Source organism: Adiantum capillus-veneris, chromosome 21 (genome assembly GCF_014529385.1).
Source record: "Adiantum capillus-veneris isolate H3 chromosome 21, ASM1452938v2, whole genome shotgun sequence".
Classification (NCBI taxonomy): Eukaryota; Viridiplantae; Streptophyta; class Polypodiopsida; order Polypodiales; family Pteridaceae; genus Adiantum; species Adiantum capillus-veneris.
In genome coordinates, this window is record NC_140951.1 from 32769019 (window position 1) to 32789416 (window position 20398).

Sequence of the window (20398 nt, forward strand, 5' to 3'; positions counted from 1 at the left end):
GACCAGTCGGCATAAGATACACACCCACAGTAACTGAATCGGATGAGAAGGCTTTGGTACCTATGTATGCATACTACGACGAGCCCAATGGATATGCGGCGAACTCTGTCTATTATCCACCGGACGAACCCTCTACACCAGAACCATGGAGCATGATAGGAAATACATGACCACCAACTGCTGCACAGGCAGCGGGGGAAGGACGATATAGCCTGGATGAAAGAACACTGTTGTTCATATCCAACGGAGGCATGAGCGGGCAAAGAATTTCACACCAACAAAGAGGAACTCCAGGAGCACCTCAACAGCCTAAAGGACCATGCTACAAGTGTGGTGGAGACCATTGGCTGAGGGACTGCCCTCATGACGAAATCATTAGGGTCAACGCATATTGCACGTAGTGTGGAATTACTCACTTGATCCCTGATTGCCCTAAAAACCCGAGCAAAGGAGCAAAAACTACCTTGAATATGCTGGGAGCACTACCTTGCAGTGGAGGGTCAGAAAACGAAACTCCGATTCCTGTTAAGGTCTTAACGAGAGCCCAAGCAAGGAAAAATGACAATCATCCCAAGAGTAACGATGAAAATCAAGATGAAATCAAGACTGACAAGTCTAGCGTCAGTCGTGATAATCCTTGGAAAGAACGAAGAGTGAAAATGAAAGCTAGACGTGAGCGAAAACAAAAAGATGTAGAAGCTGAGCTAACGATAGCTCGAGAGCAACTTAAATAGCAAAGAGATTCCGACTCTCTAAAATCAACGGAAGGACCAAGAAGTGCAAGCTCAGGAGGGTCGGTATTGGTAGATAAGATCAATGAACCCTTAGATGCAATCTTGCAAGCATATGAAGCAAGATTGAAGAACAGACAGACTCTAGAGCAAAGATGGATGACATATCCATATCCAGAGATAGAAAAACAGAGACTAGAGATGTGCAAACAGCTCATTGAAACTGCACAAGCTTTACTGGAGCCTCCACCTATGGAAGCAGGAGATAGAGTAATCAAACCACCAAACAATGAAACACCTCACAAAACCGAACAAAGGATACACGACAAGATAGAAAACATTAAATCCTTGCCGGATGTAGAGGATGCAAAAGACGTACCTAATAGCACTGATGAATCACTGAAAGATTTTCCACCATATTCCCCTATTGTGGAAGAAAATTGGCCTGAAGAGCTATGGGAAACGGTGCGAAAAGCTCAAGAAAAATATGAGACAAAAACAGTCGAGTCAGCGCCTTTCTTGGACCTGAACTTGAATAAAACTCCATGGGATCTAGACGTTAAATAATTTCAAGGGGATAATGGTTCAGATGCATTCGAAGATAGCAGACCACAATCTCTCAGAACTTTGCCATCATACATGGGGGACTATGAGGCAAGATCAGAAATTCGAAGAGTACCTTCTCAGAGAATAGGCGGTTCAAATCAATTGGACACTAAAATCCTGACAGACTTGTTGACCACTCCGGTCAAGTGTACAATCACATTGGTAGAATTGTTAAAAATTAGGCCAAGCATGTGGACGGAAGTGGGAAAATGTCTTGAAAAATTTGGCATAAGGACGCCTCTTAAGTTCTTTGAAACCGAGCTTGATGACACAGAACCGAAGAAAGTCAACACTAGACCAGTGCCACTCAACAAGGTAGGAGAGTATTGTGATGGTGAAGACGGCAACACAACCCTACCAGTTGAGTATAATGGCATAGATACTAAGGCAATACTTGATAGTGGAGCTGGAATTGCCATTGCGACCAAATTGCTATGGGAAAAATGGGGAAAACCAGCAATACGATCAACTAGAATGAAATTGCAACTTGGCGGATGGGCACATAGAAAGGCCTATAGGATTGCTTGAGGCAATTGTGGTATCTTCTTGTGGCATAGAATATGAACATACCTTTGCCATAGTGGATTTCGGCAAGAAGAACAACTATGAAATTATCCTTGGTAGGCCGTTCATGAGGCAACTCAAAATGGTACAAGACTGGGGGTATGATTATTTGTATCTAAGACATGTTGAAACTACTACACGCGTAAACATGAAAAATCATAGCTACCATGATGTCACGAGAACCCCTGTGGAAGAATTTGACTCAGCCACCATTAGTGGATCAGAAGTCCCAACGTGGCTTTGTAAGAAAAAAGAGATATGGATGTGTGGGGCATCTCAATGTAGTGAATTTGACCACGATGAAAGGACACTAGAGAGGGTCTTGGAAGACTATGCCTATATACGAGAACCTTTTCCTGAAGAGAAGCTCGAACCCCTAGAATGGTCTCAAATTTTGGCTACATTGGATGTATGCGTCAATGAAGTCACGCCCACCAAATTTTGTGATGAGAATGGCTACGATATCATACCATACTACATGTTGAGCAAAATTGTGGAGGAGGACGAGGACGAGGTAGATACTGAGAATACAAGGATCCATAAAACGGAAACGAAACTTGAGATTAAGATAGTGGGCTATGTGGACATCCCCACTAAAGAAATCAAGCAGGAAGGAGAAGAATTTTATGATTCTTCTGATCAAAGTGAAAACGAGGATAACGCGGATGACGAGAAGTCGGAAAATACAGAGGGAGACGACAATCAAGATCAAGACAATGACGTCTTCTACAATTTCCCAAACTAAAGTGAGAAACGACAAAAAAGATACAAGAGTAAACGACACCACATCAGTACACCAACCAGGTTGAGACCCATGCCGGAGTTTGAGGGTAAGACACATTTCCTTATGAACATTCATGCAGTTGATTGTGCTAAGGATAAAGTGTCAGGAAGATTTCTTAAGGTGGCTGAAGACTCAGGATTTAAGTCCAGACTGTTGAAACCTAAAAAAACCAGCAAACCTAAAAAAGGAAAACTGAATGTCTGTGGTAGTCCAATTATGACGAAAATTGAACGGAAAACGAGATACAATGAGTCGAAACAAAAGATAAAAAATGTATGGACAACTGAAATGGAAAGTAGCGATGGAACTAACGCTAGTGATGGGAGTAAAAAGATAGATGTACCTCCTCACTATTGTAAGTACACCATTCAGGAAAGAAGATTGGTGGTTCAGCAGCCAATGAGGGAGCATAAATCAAACGAGTCCTACAATGGGCCAGAGAACGCCAAGAAAATAGACTTAGCACAGCCATGAGAAAATCCTCAACCTGCTTACATTGCCACAGATCTAGGTCGAGAAGAAGAGGACTTACTAATCAAAACACTTAAGGAATTTCGAGATGTATTTGCATGGTCGTACAAAGATTTGAAGGGAGTGGATCCTAACATTTGTGAACATTCAATCCCTTTGAAGTCTGATGCAAAGCCAAGCAAACAACGTCCATACACGTATAATGAGACATTCGCCAAAAGGATAAAAGAGGAGATAGACAAACTTATGGAGGCTGAATTTATTTATGAGATAGAACACACGGACTGGGTGTCCCCGATAGTGGTGGTATCTAAGAAAAACGGGAAATTACGAGTGTGTGTAAATCTCAAGAAGGTAAACGTAGCAACAATAAGAGACAACTACCCTCTTCCTATCACTGAACACGTCCTGGAATGTTTGGCGGGCAAGCAAGCCTATAGCTTTATGGACGGATTCTCTGGTTATAACCAATTGGGGGTCAAACTAGAAGATCAATACAAAACAACATTTGCAACAGAATGGGGCATATATGCATTTAGGGTAATGCCATTTGGCTTGACCAATGCTCCAGCCACATTTCAGAGATTAATGACACACACTTTTAAAGAATACTTGCAAAAATTCTTGGATATTTACATGGACGACTTGTGTGTCTATTCTCTATTGAGAGAAGACCATATAGATCATCTGAGAAAAGTATTCGAAAAATGCAGAACGTATAGGATTTGCCTCAACCCAGAAAAATGCGTATTCATGGTACGACAAGGTAAAATCTTAGGCCACATAGTGTCGGCGAATGAAATTACCACTGATGAAGACAAGGTGAAGGTGATCATAGAATTGCCAAGACCAAACACTATACGAGAGGTACAATCATTTATGGGACATTGTGGATACTACCGACGTTTTATCTACATGTACGCTGTAATAGCAAAACCCTTGTATAGTCTAATCACGCTCTTCATTTGGACAAATGAATGTGAGGAGTCATTCCAGAAACTAAAAGATGCATTGGTATCTGCACCAATTCTAAAAGCACCAGATTGGTCAAAGATCTTCCATGTACATGTAGATGCTTCGGCATTTGCAATAGGCTGTATATTGGCACAACCAGATGAGGGAAAGACGGATTTTCCAATCAGTTATGCTAGTAGACAACTCAACAGTGCAGAAAAGAATTATACTACCACTAAAAGAGAAGGATTGGGTATGATATATGCTGTAAAGAAATTTCGGCATTACTTACTCGCGAACAAATTTACATTCTTTGTGGATCATCAGGCACTCTTGTACTTAGTAAACAAACCTTGCAACACGGGACGAATTGTAAGATGGTTCATTGTGTTGCTGGAGTTTGATTTTACGATAGTGGTTAAGAAAGGAAAATCTCATCAAAGAGCAGACCACCTTTCTCGATTACTACATGGTGAAAAAGATACTGGGGTAGATGATGATCTCCCAGACGCATACCTGTTTAATATAGAGATGGTACCGAAATGGTCAGAGCAAATTATTGCATTGCTGACATATGGAATGAATCTTGACGAAAAACACACGGTGGAAGACATTAGATAAGCACGAAATTACACAATGCTTGCGGGAAGAATGTACCATCATGGAAACGATGGGATTCTAAGGTTGTGTATACCCCCAAAGGAGTACGAAGCGTATCTAGAGGAGGCCCACACACAAACAAGGGGATTCCATAGAGGAAATCAAATGATGTATGCACAATTAAGAAGACTTGGAGTGTATTGGCCAGGAATGGCAGCTGATGTAGCAAATTACATCAAGAAATGCGACTTTTGCACATCCAATACCACTGTGGATTATGCCACATTATACCAAGTGACAGTAGCATCCTCATGGAGTCATGCTATTGTGGATTATTTGACTAATAAGGAGCTGCCAGGAGATTGGTCTAAAGCCAGACAAAAGGCTTTACAAATCGAAGCGAATAGGTATACCCTCATTAGTGACCAATTGTACAAAAGAGGAATTGATGACCAGCTGAGGTTAGTTCCTCATGAAAATGACTACTTTCCATTATTGGAACAGGCTCATGCAGGCATAGCAGGTGGTCATTTTTCAGCAGAGAGAACCGTAAAAATCATTATGGTTGCAGGTATATGGTGGCCGACCATGATTCAAGATGCAGCAGAATTCGTGAAAAGGTGTGATGAATGTCAACGAACTAAGGTACCAGTTAAAAGAGACGAAATGCCTTTAAGACCAATGATGAGTGCTCGAGCATTCGCTAAATGGGGGTTGGACTTCGTTGGTCCTATCACTCCACCAGCGTATTGTTCACAAGCACAATATATCATAGTGGCCACGGACTACATGACCAAATGGGTGGAAGCAAAAGCCACAACGAAAGCAGACGCTAGAACCATGGCACAATTCTTATATGAATATGTGTTTACACGTTATGGCCTTCCAATCAAGCTGGTGAGTGATAGAGGGACACACTTTGTAAATGAAGTTATCCAACATCTCTTAAATGAGTTTATGGTAATTCATCGCAAATCTGCACCCTATCATCCACAAGCCAATGGCCAAGCGGAAGCGACCAACAAAATATTGTGCACGGTTCTTACGAAACTGGTTAGTGAAACAAGAACAGATTGGGATCAGATGCTCTATTCGGCATTGTGGGCTTATCGAGTTGCATATAAAACAACACTTAATACTACACCATTTAATATGGTATATGGGTTAAATGCAATATTGCCTATTGACTTTTTGATCCCCACACTAAGGGTAGCCAAACAATTGGACTGGACGGGGCATGAACTTTCAGAACGGTTAGATGAGTTACGACTCAATGCTGTAGCGGCCATCTATGCAAAAAAAAGACAACAGAAAGAGTTTTTTGACAAACATGTCAAGAACAAGGACTTTAAAACGGGCGACTATGTCTTAGTATACACCCTTAAACAGCATGCCAAAAAGCTAAAGAAAAGGGGAATGGGGCCTTATGTGATCCAAGAAATATCATCCAGCGGAGCAGTAAAACTGTCGACACTAGATGGAAAAGAAATGCCGAACTGGATTAGTGGGTGTCGTTTTGAAAAATATCATCTCCCTTTAACACCGGAAATGTTGTTTCAACTGCATTATGGAAAAACATATAGACAGGAACAACAACGAATTCAAGACCAGGCACAACAAGAAGCAAAAGAACGGATTGCTAAACGAAAGCAGTTTCTCAGGACAATAAACATGGTCACCCCAATGATGACTGATGATTATCCCCTTTCAACATCCCAAACAATCGAAGCGGATATACAAAGCGACGAATTAGAAACGACCATGACAGACCTTAGGGCTCAGGACGATAGCATCATCAACGACTTGGAAGATACATGGTGCAGTCCTTACATAAAAGCTTAAGCAGGCACAAAAAAATTTGAAATCTATGCATTGCTTGACACTGGAGCAAAAATGAGTGTCATCAGCTTTGAGCTCTTTCAGAAACTTGGACCAATGAAGACGATTCCAAAGACACACAGGTTGAAAGTAGCGTTGGGTGATGAGGTGACCACGATGTGGTCTATTATAATACCAATCACAGTGCAGGCACACCCGTACACTACAAAATTCCATGTACTGCCACCAAGTAGGTCAGCAACTCCGTGTATCTTAGCAGTGTCATGGATGAAAGCTAACAGGGTATTCATTGATTTGGATACGAATGAGGCACTGTTCAAAAAGGAAAACTTTTTAGAACCCTTCTTATCATATAACCAATTCATGTCAAGGAGGAAACAAAAGTCAATACAAAAATCTGCCCAACAACAAACAAAGTTTACAAGTCTAGCAACGTCTTATAAAAAATCAGCAACCATGCAGGGAACCAGGCAACTTTGGGTACGGCGTACAGAGCTGACCAAGGCACAATTACATCAAAAGCGGCAATACAAAGTGTGGATAGGGCGCGACCGCCTAATTCCTATAAAAAAGGAGTTTGAAGAACAGACAAAACACCGAAAGCCAGCAAAACTTCAAAGAAACATAGTCAATTTGTCAAATACGCAACAGACTATATTGGTATGGAGGCCAAAAGTGCCAATTCAAAACGAGCCAACAACACAAGAAGGGCGGACAAAGATGACAATCGTGCAGCTATCTACAACTGTCAAGGTCAAGCAACATCATACAAATAGCACGAGGAAACAAACAGAATCAACAACAAAAACTACAAGGATGTCTAAGACCCAAGTCATCAAAGCAGAAAGAGAGAATGTTCCACCAGATACGACAATATTGACTTCAAAGGAACCACATACGCCAATTCAAAACCAGTGGAAAACAATCAAAAAAAGGGCGGCGGAGTTACAACTACTACTTGCAAAGAAAATCTGCCAGCCAACTCAAGCTACCACAGGAAACCTCAACCACAAATTCCAATAAGCGAATCGCTTATACCTTCCTCTTGCACTGCATAAATTCTTTCTACATGCATTGACCGTACATGCATATAGGGCTACATGACAAGGCCTGCATTAGCACGAGTTCAAACCCATGCACAACACAGACCCTTGACGATACCCTGTCGTCCGGGAGGACTCCAATTAGGAGGGGGGGAGGCATTCCAAATGCGGACTCATCATGTCATATATTAGAGGGCAATGTTTGTGAGCAATTTTTCAACCATTTTTGCGTTTTATTGTGTGATTTTGGGAAAAAGAATATGCCCTCATAATTAGTCAGAATTGGGGACCAAATCATCATTCATGAGCCCCTAGGGATGTGTATAGACTATAAAGAGAGTCAAATCAGACCAAAAACTGTCTAAAAACAGCAAAAAATAGGCCAAGGTTGACGATAATGAGCGAGATTGTACATAGACGAGAGAAAAGTGAGCTACAAAGTGTTTTGTTTCTCATTGGTATTTTTTTAAGGTTAGAATTGCTATTTTAGGGTTATTTTGGGATTTATTTGCTTTATTTTAGCCATTTTCTAGCAAAAATTATAGAAAAAAATCCGTAATCCGGATGGAAACACAAAAGAAGAGACGCCTGATCGGAGCAAGGTAAAGAAGACACAGAAAAAATAAGGACTGCAAAGGTGACATAACAAAATGACCACCGTCATGAAGGGACCTCCAATAGGGGAAATCTACAAAACTGGTAAAACTGGAGCAGCCGAAGTCCAAATCAGGAAATTTGCGAGCCTAAACCGCATCTCGCAAAAAGTTATGACCATAGGTAAAAGATGGGAAAATTTGGTGTCGGAGTCTCGATTACATATAGAGAGGCTAGGCTAGAAATCCCTCATTTGAGTCATTTTCCATAGTGAGAGAGAGCTCCCTATAGCAATTGAGACTTCCAGGAGCTCATCCATCGTGCACGGTTGCTAGATCGACATCAGATATGAGAGGTATGCTCGTCAACACTGACTCTAAGTGTTGTTTACTTCAGTTAGTCGCAAAACCTCGCCGGCATCACAATCACAACCTGTGCGCACATACGGTAGAATGGTTGTTAGGGAGACCTAGAGGCCACCACATGGGACCAAAAGTGAAAGGCACAATGCTTATAGCTTAGGGATCGAGCCTATGACCTCGGAAAGCGTGAAGGAAGCCTCTCAGAAAACCCTAATTTAGCAGGACCTGCAAAAGGGCGACAAAACCAAGGTGATTGGAAATGAGCCAAAATTCATAGACAGCAAGCGAATGACCTCGACAAACCGACCGAAGGTTTAGACTATGAAAAAGTTCTTCAAAACGAAGCCTAAAGTCCCTATCTGACGAAAACCGCACAAAGCGTCACGATACTCTAACGGGCCGACCAAGTGACAAAATTACACCAAATTCAACAAGGAACATCCAAAGGAGGTCAACTACGGGATGGAATGTGTCCACTCAGAAATAAAAAAGTTCTTTCACTAGGGCAAATGCCGGCAACTGGCCAGAAAGACGTCCAAATGGTTGTTCTTGGTGTTTCAAACACCAAAACAACAACTGACTGCTTGGATGGAAGGTCAAAAGGAAGTAAAAGACAGCCGGAATCATACAAAGACCAAAAGGAACCGCGACCATCACCTAAGTGATCTACTTCGACTTCAGGACCAGCTAAGTGCTGCAAACAGGGAGTACATTCTGCTAAATTGATTAAAACTTGATATGTGTGTCTAGGAGGGCCTATTAACACCATGAATGTCAACTAACATCAAAAAACTAGAAAAAATGACAAAGTGTCCAGTCTATCGCGATAGACTTGAACTTGCACTTAGACAAGGGAAACTTTGACTTTGGCTTCATGAGGGGTGCTAACAAGGAATGTTAACCACAATATCAAGTCAAAGTGCCAGAAAAATCTATTTTGGCCAAAAAGATCAGTCTATCGCGATAGACTTGCTACAACAATTTTTGGGGGGAAAGACTTTTCAAATTTTTACAAGCTAGACTTGGGGAAGCAAATGAAGGCAGTACACCAAATTTGGTGCCAAGAGGGACTCACATGGCAAGCTGAGAAAGACATGCAGACAACTCAGAGTCAGAACAGGAAATCTCAAGGGCAGACAGGTAAAATTTACATGTGAGGGGTCAAGAAGCCTTACATCAACTGGGAGAAGGCAGACAGATGGTCACAAAGCCAAAAAATGACAAACTAGAACTAAGTCCCAGTCTATCGCGATAGACCAAGCAGAGGGATACTGGACCATCTTATAAAAAAATTTGAATTAGCAGTTGTCTTCAACATGATGCAAGATAACCACCCATTTAGTTTGAGCCCAAAACAACAAAAAATAAAGGAGATAGACCAACATCTCTCTGAAGGGAATCTGGAAAATTGGGAGTTGATCCAAAAGGGGGTCACTTGACATTCATTTGAGCTAGAAATGGGGCCAGATCATGTGCAAGGTATGGGAAACCAATTGGTGGAGTCACAACTGCAAAAAAGGACCCAGATAAAAAAAATGCCAGTCTATCGCGATAGACTGAGAAAAAGGAGCAAATGGACAGATTTTGAGCTTTGGCTTATGGAATGACCTTACATGCCATGAGAGCATACACCACACAAAATTTCAAGGCATTTGGACTTGTTCTCCTTCACCAACAACATCAATTTGAAGGCGCCAAAGTCGCACAATGGAAGAGCTTGTCTATCTGCTAACATTTTACCTTAACTAATCTTGGGATTAAGAAGGCTCATCTACATGCATGATTAAGTGGTAATCAATTTAGCAGAGTAGTACTTTGTTTGTGCATTAACTGATAATTGTGATGACAGGATCTATGGAGGCTTCTCAGGGAAAAACAAAAGGCAAGAACCTGGCAACGGAAGGTATAGTACCCTGTTAAGTATGGAGCCTGATTTACCCTTGTAATTTTCTGTGGTAAAAGCGCACATTTGTAAGGCCCCCATTATGAGGAGAAGCCATCGTGCGTGAAGGAAAATCACTCACCGAAAACCAAAATTTTCACGGACAAGGATCAGGGGCAATTTTAAAGACTTTTTTTTCGCTGGAATATTCTTTTTCGCCGGAATATTATGGCCGGACGGCAGCCGAAAAGTGGTCGGAAAACAACCGGTCGGTTGGCCGGTGGCCGGTAGTCAATGGCCGATGGCCGGTGGTCGGAAGTCAATGGCCGGTGGTCGAAAGTCAATGGCCGGTGGCCGATGGCCAAATTCAATGGCCGGTGGACGAATTCAAAAGCGGACTTGTCTTCTCAAGGGCGGCCACACATGGGCAGATTGGAGGGTCCGATTTGGACTTATTCGCACAAGGGCGGCTACACATGGCTGTCTCTCATAAGAGAGGGCAGCCCTTTTGGCCTATAAAAGGAGGCCATTTCTACACACATTTCATAGTGTGGAGTTGATGCAACAAGGTGAGTGTGAGGTGGTGAGAGTGAAGCAAGGCGGGAGTTCCATTAAGGGTATAATCCCTTTGTAAACTACTTCTTGTTTTGAAGTACTAAAGCCATTGAGTGGCTGCTTTCCCGTGGACGTAGCCCACATTGGGTGAACCACGTATATCGTGTGTACTCTCTCTCTCTCTCTCTACTTTATAATCTCGTGTATATAAATCTGTCTCTCTCCATTAAGTAATCTACTCAATTATATATTTAGCTACGTCTTATTTCCTAACATCTGGTATCAGAGCAAGGTTTGCTCGTAGCTAAATTATCTCAAGGAAAGGATTCCTTGAATTGAGTGGGAGTTATGGCGGAGGAAGGGTAGCTCAAGATTGAGAAGTTCAACGGCAAAAACTACCAACATTGGAAGATGCAAATTGAAGACTATCTCTACCAGAAGGACCTCTATTTGCCACTAGGCGGTCTTGCGAAGAAGCCCGCAACAATGGCAGATGAAGCATGGATTGTCCTTGATCGAAAGGCACTGGGAACAATCCGGTTAAGCTTGGCGTCAACGATGGCCTTCAATGTTTCGGAGATGAAGACCACGGAGGACTTGATGAAGTCACTTGACGACTTCTACGAGAAACCATCGGCATCCAATAAGGTATTTGTTATGAAGCGCTTGTTCAATCTAAAGATGGCAGAGAATGGTTAAGTTGCAGAACACCTAAATGACTTTAACACAAACATAAGTCAACTTCGATCAGTGAAAATCAATTTCGATGACGAAGTGCGAGATCTCCTTATACTATCATCTCTACCGGATAGTTGGGACAGCCTTGTGATGGTTGTAAGTAATTCTATCTCTGGCACAAATACTCTTAAGTTTGATGATGTTGTGGGTGTTCTCCTAAGCGAGGAAATGCAAAGGAGAAGCACAGGAGAATCATCAAGTGCTGCACTATCAGTGGAAACAAGAGGAAGGCTTAAGGAGAGGTTCAAAAACCAAAAGGGTCGTGATCGCTCAAGGCGGAGCAAGTCACGCACAAAGTCAGTTCTTGAATGTTGGAACTACGGCAAGAAGGGCCACGTCAAGAAGGATTGCTGGTCCAAGAAGAAGAAGGAGACAGAGTCTCAAGACAACAAGCGGAGGCCAATGTGGCAGGTAAAGTAGAGCAAGATGCTCTAATTCTATCATTAGACAATGTGTCTAATTCCTGGATAGTAGATTCTGGGGCTTCATTCCATGCGACACCACAAAAGCAACATTTCCAAGACTACACCAAAGGTAATTTTGGGTATGTATACTTGGGAGATGATGAAGCTTGTAAGATTGTCGGCAAAGGTACAGTTTCTGTCAAAACTGCTAACGAAAATGAATGGAAGCTTAAAGATGTTAGGCATATTCCTTCTCTTCGCAAAAATTTGATCTCTACAGGACAATTGGACGATGAAGGTCACAACATTGCATTCAGAAACAAACGGTGGAAGATCTCAAAGGGATCTTTGGTGGTTGCCAAGGGTGAAAAAGTCGGTACACTTTACTTGTGTACTATTAGCAGGCAACCTTCAGCTTGTGCAGCAACTACAGAAGTTGACAGTGCGGTGTGGCACTACCGACTTGGGCATATGAGTGCCAAAGGAATGAAAATCCTTCAAACAAAGAAGCTTCTACCAGGTTTGAAAGAAGCGGACTTAGAGTTCTGTGAAGATTGTGTTTATGGTAAACAAAAGAGGGTAAAATTTCAAAAATCAGTAAATGAAAGAAAAAATAAAAAACTTGAGTTGGTTCATTCTGATGTTTGGGGTCTTGCAAGTACACCATCACTTGGTGGCTCATTGTACTATGTAACATTCATAGACGATGCGACTAGAAAAACATGGGTTTATGTCATGAAGAATAAATCCGATGTATTTTCCATATTTCAAAGGTGGAAAGCCTTTGTGGAGAATGAAACAGGTACTAAGGTTAAATGCCTCAGATCCGACAATGGAGGCGAATATTGCAGCCAAGATTTTGAAAGCTTTTGTGCTAGCAATGGCATTCAGAGGCAAAGGACAACCCCAAGGACACCTCAACAAAATGGGATTTCGGAAAGGATAAACAGGACAATCATGGAACGAGCACGAAGCATGCGGCTACATGCAGGCCTACCGCTTGAGCTTTGGGCGGAAGCTGTAAGTACGTCTGTGTACTTAATCAATCGGTCACCCTCAACGGCATTAGATGGGGGAGTTCCAAAAGAGGCATGGACAGGTAAACCGGTGAATTATGCATTTCTCAAAGTGTTTGGGTGTGAGGCTTTCATGCACATAGATAGAAGCCTAAGATCAAAGTTAGATGCAAAGTCCAAAAAGTGTTTCTTAATTGGCTATGGAGAAGGAGACTTTGGGTATCGCCTATGGAATCCTGAAGATGGTAAAATCTTAAGGAGTAGGGATGTAATTTTTAGCGAACAAAATATGTCGAAAGATTACTTGGAAAGAAAACAAACAAAAGAAACAGGTGATGAGTACATGGAGCTTGAGGACGGTGAAGACTCAAGGACTGCAAACGGTGACAATGTGCAACAACGTCAACCAAATGAAAAGCCTCAACCTATTCCCCGAAGATCTATAAGAGCAAGTAGACCTCCAGAAAGGTTTGTTCCTTCCTTCAACCATCTCTTGATATCAGATTCTGGAGAGCCGGAATCATATGAAGAAGCTATGCAACATGAATCCAAAGAAGAATGGACGAAGAGCATGCAAGTGGAGATGGACTCACTACATCGCAACCAAACATGGGAGTTGGTTGAGTTTCCTAAAGGTAAGAGGGCACTTCAAAACAAATGGGTGTACAAGCTAAAGGAAGAAGAAGGTGGGAAGAAAAGGTACAAGTCTAGGCTTTTGGTAAAAGGTTTTTCTCAAAAGAAAGGTATTGAATTCAATGAAATATTTTCTCCTGTTGTAAAAATGAACTCAATTAGGCTTGTCTTAAGCCTTGTGGCTGCTCATGATCTAAATCTCGAGCAAATGGATGTAAATACGGCATTCCCTCACGGTGACTTAGAGGAGGAAATCTACATGCTTCAACCAAAGGGGTATGAAGTAAAAGGTAAGGAGAAAATGGTTGGCAGATTAAAGAAGAGATTGTATGGTTTAAAGCAAGCATCAAGACAATGGTACTTGAAGTTTGATCGATGGATGTTGGATCATGGATTCACAAGATGCAACTTGGATCACTGCGTCTACACGGAGAATTTGGGAGATGGGAAATTCATCATCCTAATGTTGTATGTTGATGACATGTTGATTGCAAGTGCTAACATGCAGGACATCAAAGACCTAAAAGAGGAGCTGTCCAAATCTTTTTCAATGAAAGATTTAGGTGCTGCAAAGAGGATACTTGGTATGAAAATATCAAGGGACAGGACGAAGAAGACAATAAAGCTATCTCAAGAAGATTACATCAAGAAGGTACTAGAAAGGTTTGCAATGCAAAATGCAAAACCAGTTTCTACACCTTTGGCTGGTCATTTTAAACTAACGAAGGATATGTGTCCAAAGACACAAGAGGAGATAGCCTATATGTCTAAAGTTCCATATGCTGCAGCGGTAGGTTCTCTAATGTATGCTATGGTCTGGACAAGGCCAGACATTGCACATGCAGTGGGAGTTGTGAGTAGGTTCATGGACAACCCAGGTAAAGAGCATTGGCAAGCTGTGAAGTGGATTATTAGGTATCTAAAAGGGACAACAACAAATGCTTTGTATTTTGGAGGAACTGATATTTTTCTAGAAGGGTATGCTGATGCAGATATGGCAGGTGACAAAGATACTCGAAGGAGCACTACTGGCTATGTGTTCACGGTTGGAGGCACAGCAGTAAGCTGGACTTCAAAGCTGCAGAAAGTGGTTTCACTTTCTACCACGGAAGCAGAGTATGTAGCAATGACGGAGGCAAGCAAAGAAATTCTGTGGCTTCACAGATTCTTAGAAGAGCTTGGATTCAAACAAGACAATTGTGTCTTGTACAGTGATAGCCAAAGCGCTATCCATCTTGCGAAGAACTCAGCCTTTCATTCAAGGACAAAGCACATTGAGGTGAGATATCACTTCATACGCACTCTTTTGGAAGAGGGACAACTAAATCTAGGAAAGGTGCATACAAGTGAAAATCCTGCAGACATGTTTACAAAGGTGGTCAACAAGGAGAAGTTGAGCTTTTTCTCATCTTCAATCGGCATTCAAGGATAAGAAGCCAGAATGGAAAGCAGTCACAGGTTTGGTTTGGAGATCAGTCTCCAAGTGGGAGATTGTTAAGTATGGAGCCTGATTTACCCTTGTAATTTTCTGTGGTAAAAGCGCACATTTGTAAGGCCCCCATTATGAGGAGAAGCCATCGTGCGTGAAGGAAAATCACTCACCGAAGACCAAAATTTTCACGGACAAGGATCAAGGGCAACTTTAAAGGCCTCGGGGGCGAAGGCCCCCGAGACTTCTTTTTTCGCTGGAAAATTCTCTTTCGCGGGAATATTATGGCCGGACGGCGGCCGAAAAGTGGTCGGAAAACAACCGGTCGGTTGGCCGGTGGCCGGTAGTCAATGGCCGATGGCCGGTGGTCGGAAGTCAATGGCCGGTGGCCGATGGACAAATTCAATGACCGGTGGCCGAATTCAAAAGCGGACTTGTCTTCTCAAGGGCGGCCACACATGGGCGGATTGGAGGGTCCGATTTGGACTTATTCGCACAAGGGCGGCTACACATGGCTGTCTCTCATAAGAGAGGGCAGCCCTTTTGGCCTATAAAAGGAGGCCATTTCTACACACATTTCATAGTGTGAAGTTGATGCAACAAGGTGAGTGTGAGGTGGTGAGAGTGAAGCAAGGCGGGAGCTCCATTAAGGGTATAATCCCTTTGTAAACTACTTCTTGTTTTGAAGTACTAAAGCCATTGAGTGGCTGCTTTCCCGTGGACGTAGCCCACATTGGGTGAACCACGTATATCGTGTGTACTCTCTCTCTCTCTCTCTCTACTCTATAATCTCGTGTATATAAATCTGTCTCTCTCCATTAAGTAATCTACTCAATTATCTATTTAGCTACGTCTTATTTCCTAACATACCCTATGCACTTCTACCAAATTCTTTAAAGCCAGCAGCCACCTGGATACCTGCAGATGTGCAACAGGCAGCTGCCTTTCAAATATATCAAGGTTTATATGTGGATGACAAAAGAAACTTAGTGGATACAGTGATGATTCCCAAGGAGGCAGAGAATTACTTGAAAAGATCACCGCAAAGGTCATGGCTCAAAAAAGTCAGCTTGTGGAACTTCGTATCACTACTACCAGTAGGGATAGATTTCAAGAGGATACAACATCTAATAGAGACTATCCAAGAAGATGGAACTTGCAGAGTGGCAGGCATGGATAACAAAGTGATGGAGATCCAGATCACCAAAGAGATCATCAAAGAGGCATTGAAATTGTCAGATCAAGGAGCAAACATGAGAGAAAGAAGGAAAAACCTCACAGTTTACTTGCAAAATTCCAAACTACCTTCTTTCGAACTCATAGCAAACCTGGAAGTAAGAGAACTGACACAGATCTACAGTCAGTGTTTGTTGAGCTACAGTAAAAGGCCGCCAAGATACACCACACCGCACGGGAGCATCTCAACCACATTGACATGGGCCATGGGAATGACCTGTGAGTTCTACATAGATCATGCATCATATCTGTTTGAAGAAATGACAAAGCTAAGGCAGGACAGACCCAATTACATTGCAGGAGGAGAAGTCCTAACGAGAGTAATATACCATACCATAGGCGCGACAGATCAGTTGCCACCTGCCCCTCATCAGAATGACTGACTGGTATTAAGGGAAAATATCGAAGACAGATCACAAAACAAAGTATCGGCATCTATTAATACCATTGGAGGACGCAAGCTGGAAAGAGTGACTAGAAGTACACAAGAAAAGATGGAAGAAGAAAAAAGAACTGAAGAGGAAGATGCCCGACTAAAGAAGCGGAAAGCGGAAATGGAAAACAACACCAGGTTGCAGAAGATAGCAAAGATGGAAAGGATGCTAGAAGGGTTTGCTCTAGAAAGATCTCTACGAGGCGATGTAGGCGCCACTTGGAAACCTTCTAGTAGCACTTTCAAATTGAGAACAAAGAATAGAAACAACCCAGCTTTTGAGCTGGACTAGTTCGAGAAATACATCCAAGAAAGAAATACAAGGGATGAACCAGATTTGCTACTAGAAGAGGAGGATCTCCAAACTTTGAGAGATCAGCTGAGGCCAACTTCACGTGATCAGGAAACACCGCCGCCATCTCCAGGGCTAGATACAAGTGAAAGGAAATCTAGCCCATCTACTGAATCTACTTCGCATTCAGAAAGATCACATCGTGATGACAGAGTTCACACACCGCCCAGTGAACAAGAAGAAGAGGAGGAAGAAGAAGAAGAAACAGATAGACACCCAAACACTGGAGCAATATCACAAAGTGATAAAGGCAAGAAAAAGGTGGTGGATCAGTCTAAAGATAAAGCTTCCTCCTCTGAAGAAATTGAGCTAGAAGCTACTATAGATGAAGATTTGCAGTCAATGGCGACAATACTAAACCGAACAAGACTGCACAGTCAATGGTTAGCTGATCAGAACCGGTCCAACAAAATGAAGCTACAAAAAACTGATGAGGAAGTTCTGAGACTGCAAGAGCAAAGGGAGGACACTTTAAAGCTGATCAGCATCAGAGATGCTGAAATATTGGGACTCCAAGGCACAATAAATCTTCTCAAGGACAATTTACAGGAGTCGGAAGACTTCAATGCCATATGTGAAGATACAATAAACGTGTTCATTGAAGATGTCAGTGACAGAGATGAACACATCGAGAAGTTGGAAAAGGAAAAGCAAGATGCGCTGGAGACAATCAAGAGTTTGCAAGTCGTCATCGATGACTTACAAATTGAAGTCAAAGATTTGAGAGCAGTAACATATATCCAAGCAAGAGAAATCGAACGCGCTAAGAAGCAAAAAACGTCGCTACCAAAAACACCGGTAGTCCACCCAGAAGAAGAAGTGGCTGCATTGAAGAGGGAGCTGGAGTTGGAAAGAAAACAGCGTTTAATGATTGCTGAAAGTGCGCTTAGAGCAAAAGGTGAACTACAAAGACAAATCTCAGACTTGCAATGTGAACAACAACAAGGACCAGCTCCTGACAGTGAAATGGAAAGCATTGTTTCCAAATCACTCAGGGAAGAAAATGAAAAACTGCACATCTGGATAAAACAGTTAGAAGAGTCGGCCGCTAAAAAAGACATGGAATTTCAAGCTCTACAAATCAATAGCAGAACAATGGCCGCACAAATCGCAAGTCTACAAAGTACAGGGCAGCACCAAGGATAGGTACGAGTGCACATGGAGCCAGTAACAACGAATTTGGTTGGACTCGCCGAAGTTTATGGGGATCAAGATGAGTACGAAGAAGATTCAGATGAACAGGAGGCACATACGCAGACTGATCAAACCGGCTCCAAAGACCAAGAGATAGAAGAAGATTCGGTCACAAAATTGGAAGAGCAGAGGCTAGCCGAGCAGATGGAAAAACAAACAGAAATGATATGGTACAAGGCTATGCAACTCGAAAAGGAGTTGCTACAAGGGCTTCCAGAGCGAGCAAAACAGCAGCAGAGCTACGGCAGGAATGGAATGCACCTATGTTACCCTATGCTCTGCTGAAGTATGAGACTCTAACACATCAACGACAGCTCAAAAAAGAAGAACAAGTGCCAGTATTTGAAGGAGAAGTACAAGATAGGGAACAACAAAATAGAATAGCGGACAGCCAGCCAAAGTGGAGGCGTCAATGGCTATTGGATCATCCTAATAACCTGATCCACTTAGTCACTGCACCGCCTGAGCTGAGGAATGACATAACGTTTTGCCCAACTCCCCGAACATACACCTACAACCAACATAAATCACTACGGAGCAGAAATCCGACATGGCTGAATTATCCAGTAATGCCAGGGCCAACAGAAGGAGAGAGAATATCCGGTTCTTACATGGTGAAAACCTTGCAGGGTGCCATGACAGAATTCGGAGGCTCTCTTGACCTCTCCTGCAAGATGCTATGTAAGATAGCTCGAACATTTTTGGCCTGTCTCACAGTCTTCTCAGAAAGCTAGACATCAGAGTATATCAATACTGAAAGAAGCATTTCAGAGTTGTCATACGATCTAAGTGGGCCACCGACAGAGCCAGTATTGTATGCCTATTTCAAACGGCTGATGTTTTTGCCGAGCTACCATCTCCAAACCTTTGAAGAAGCATTTTACACGGGCTTCTTCATGTACAAGTCAAAAATTTTTGGCCCATTAATGGCAAGTGAGTCTATGCGCTATGATGCGTTTCTACATCAAATCAACAAAGAACGACGACAACGACAATGAAGACAAAGACGATCATGTCGTGGTAGACATGAATTAGGAGGGGGGGAGTGTTGGAGCCCATTGGTCCAATTGTTGTAATGAGCCCATCTTGTAAAGCATATCAAATTCCATTTTTTATGTCAAAGACGTCTTATCATTTTGATCCAATCGTTTGGATTATGTAAATATTAGTCATTTAGTCAAGACTTAGATTTATTCCCACTTTGTAATCATGAGCAAGAGAACCCCATGTACATTTTTGAGCTAAGGTGACTAAAGTATAAAAGTCACCTTAGAACCATTTTTTGAATTAATCCTGTGTCGTAGGAGAGAGAGAGAGAGAGAGAGAGAGAGAGAGAGAGAGAGAGAGAGAGAGAGAGAGAGAGAGAGTGTCTTATCCTCTTCGCTACGCGCTTCTCCCTCACCGGATTCACGACGCGACCACACCATCGCAGTAGTCTCTCCAAGAGCTACACGCCCACGCCACGCATTCGCCGTTTCGAGTTGATTGTGATCGATTCTGTCTCGAGCTTGTTTTGCTTGTAAGTAGCACAAACGGTGTCTGTTTTCAATAATCAAGTGCTTCATGGAATGAGAAAGAGATTAGCTACACATAGATACTGATAAACTTAAGTTTCGCCCACTTTTGGATTATGACCTGTTGGTCTATCGCGACAGCATTCGAGATAGCTAGGGTTCAAATCTGGTGAGATTAGACTTATAGGTAAATATGTCCTAGTGAGAGGATGGTGCCTAGTAAGTTTGATGCGATTCCGAGTTCATTGGGCGTGTGAACTGTGTTGTGAGCATTAAGGGATAAAGTGGGTTGCAATCTACCAGGGTTAGTGATTGATACATCATAAAAGTGTGTATGTGTAGATTGGTCTCAGCCTGACAAGCTAACGAGATTGCCTACGTGCACCTACGGGTTAGTCGTGTCATCGGATGATAAGTATGTTGTCTGTGTCGTGCTCATGAGTATGAACAGGGGAGTAGTTTTT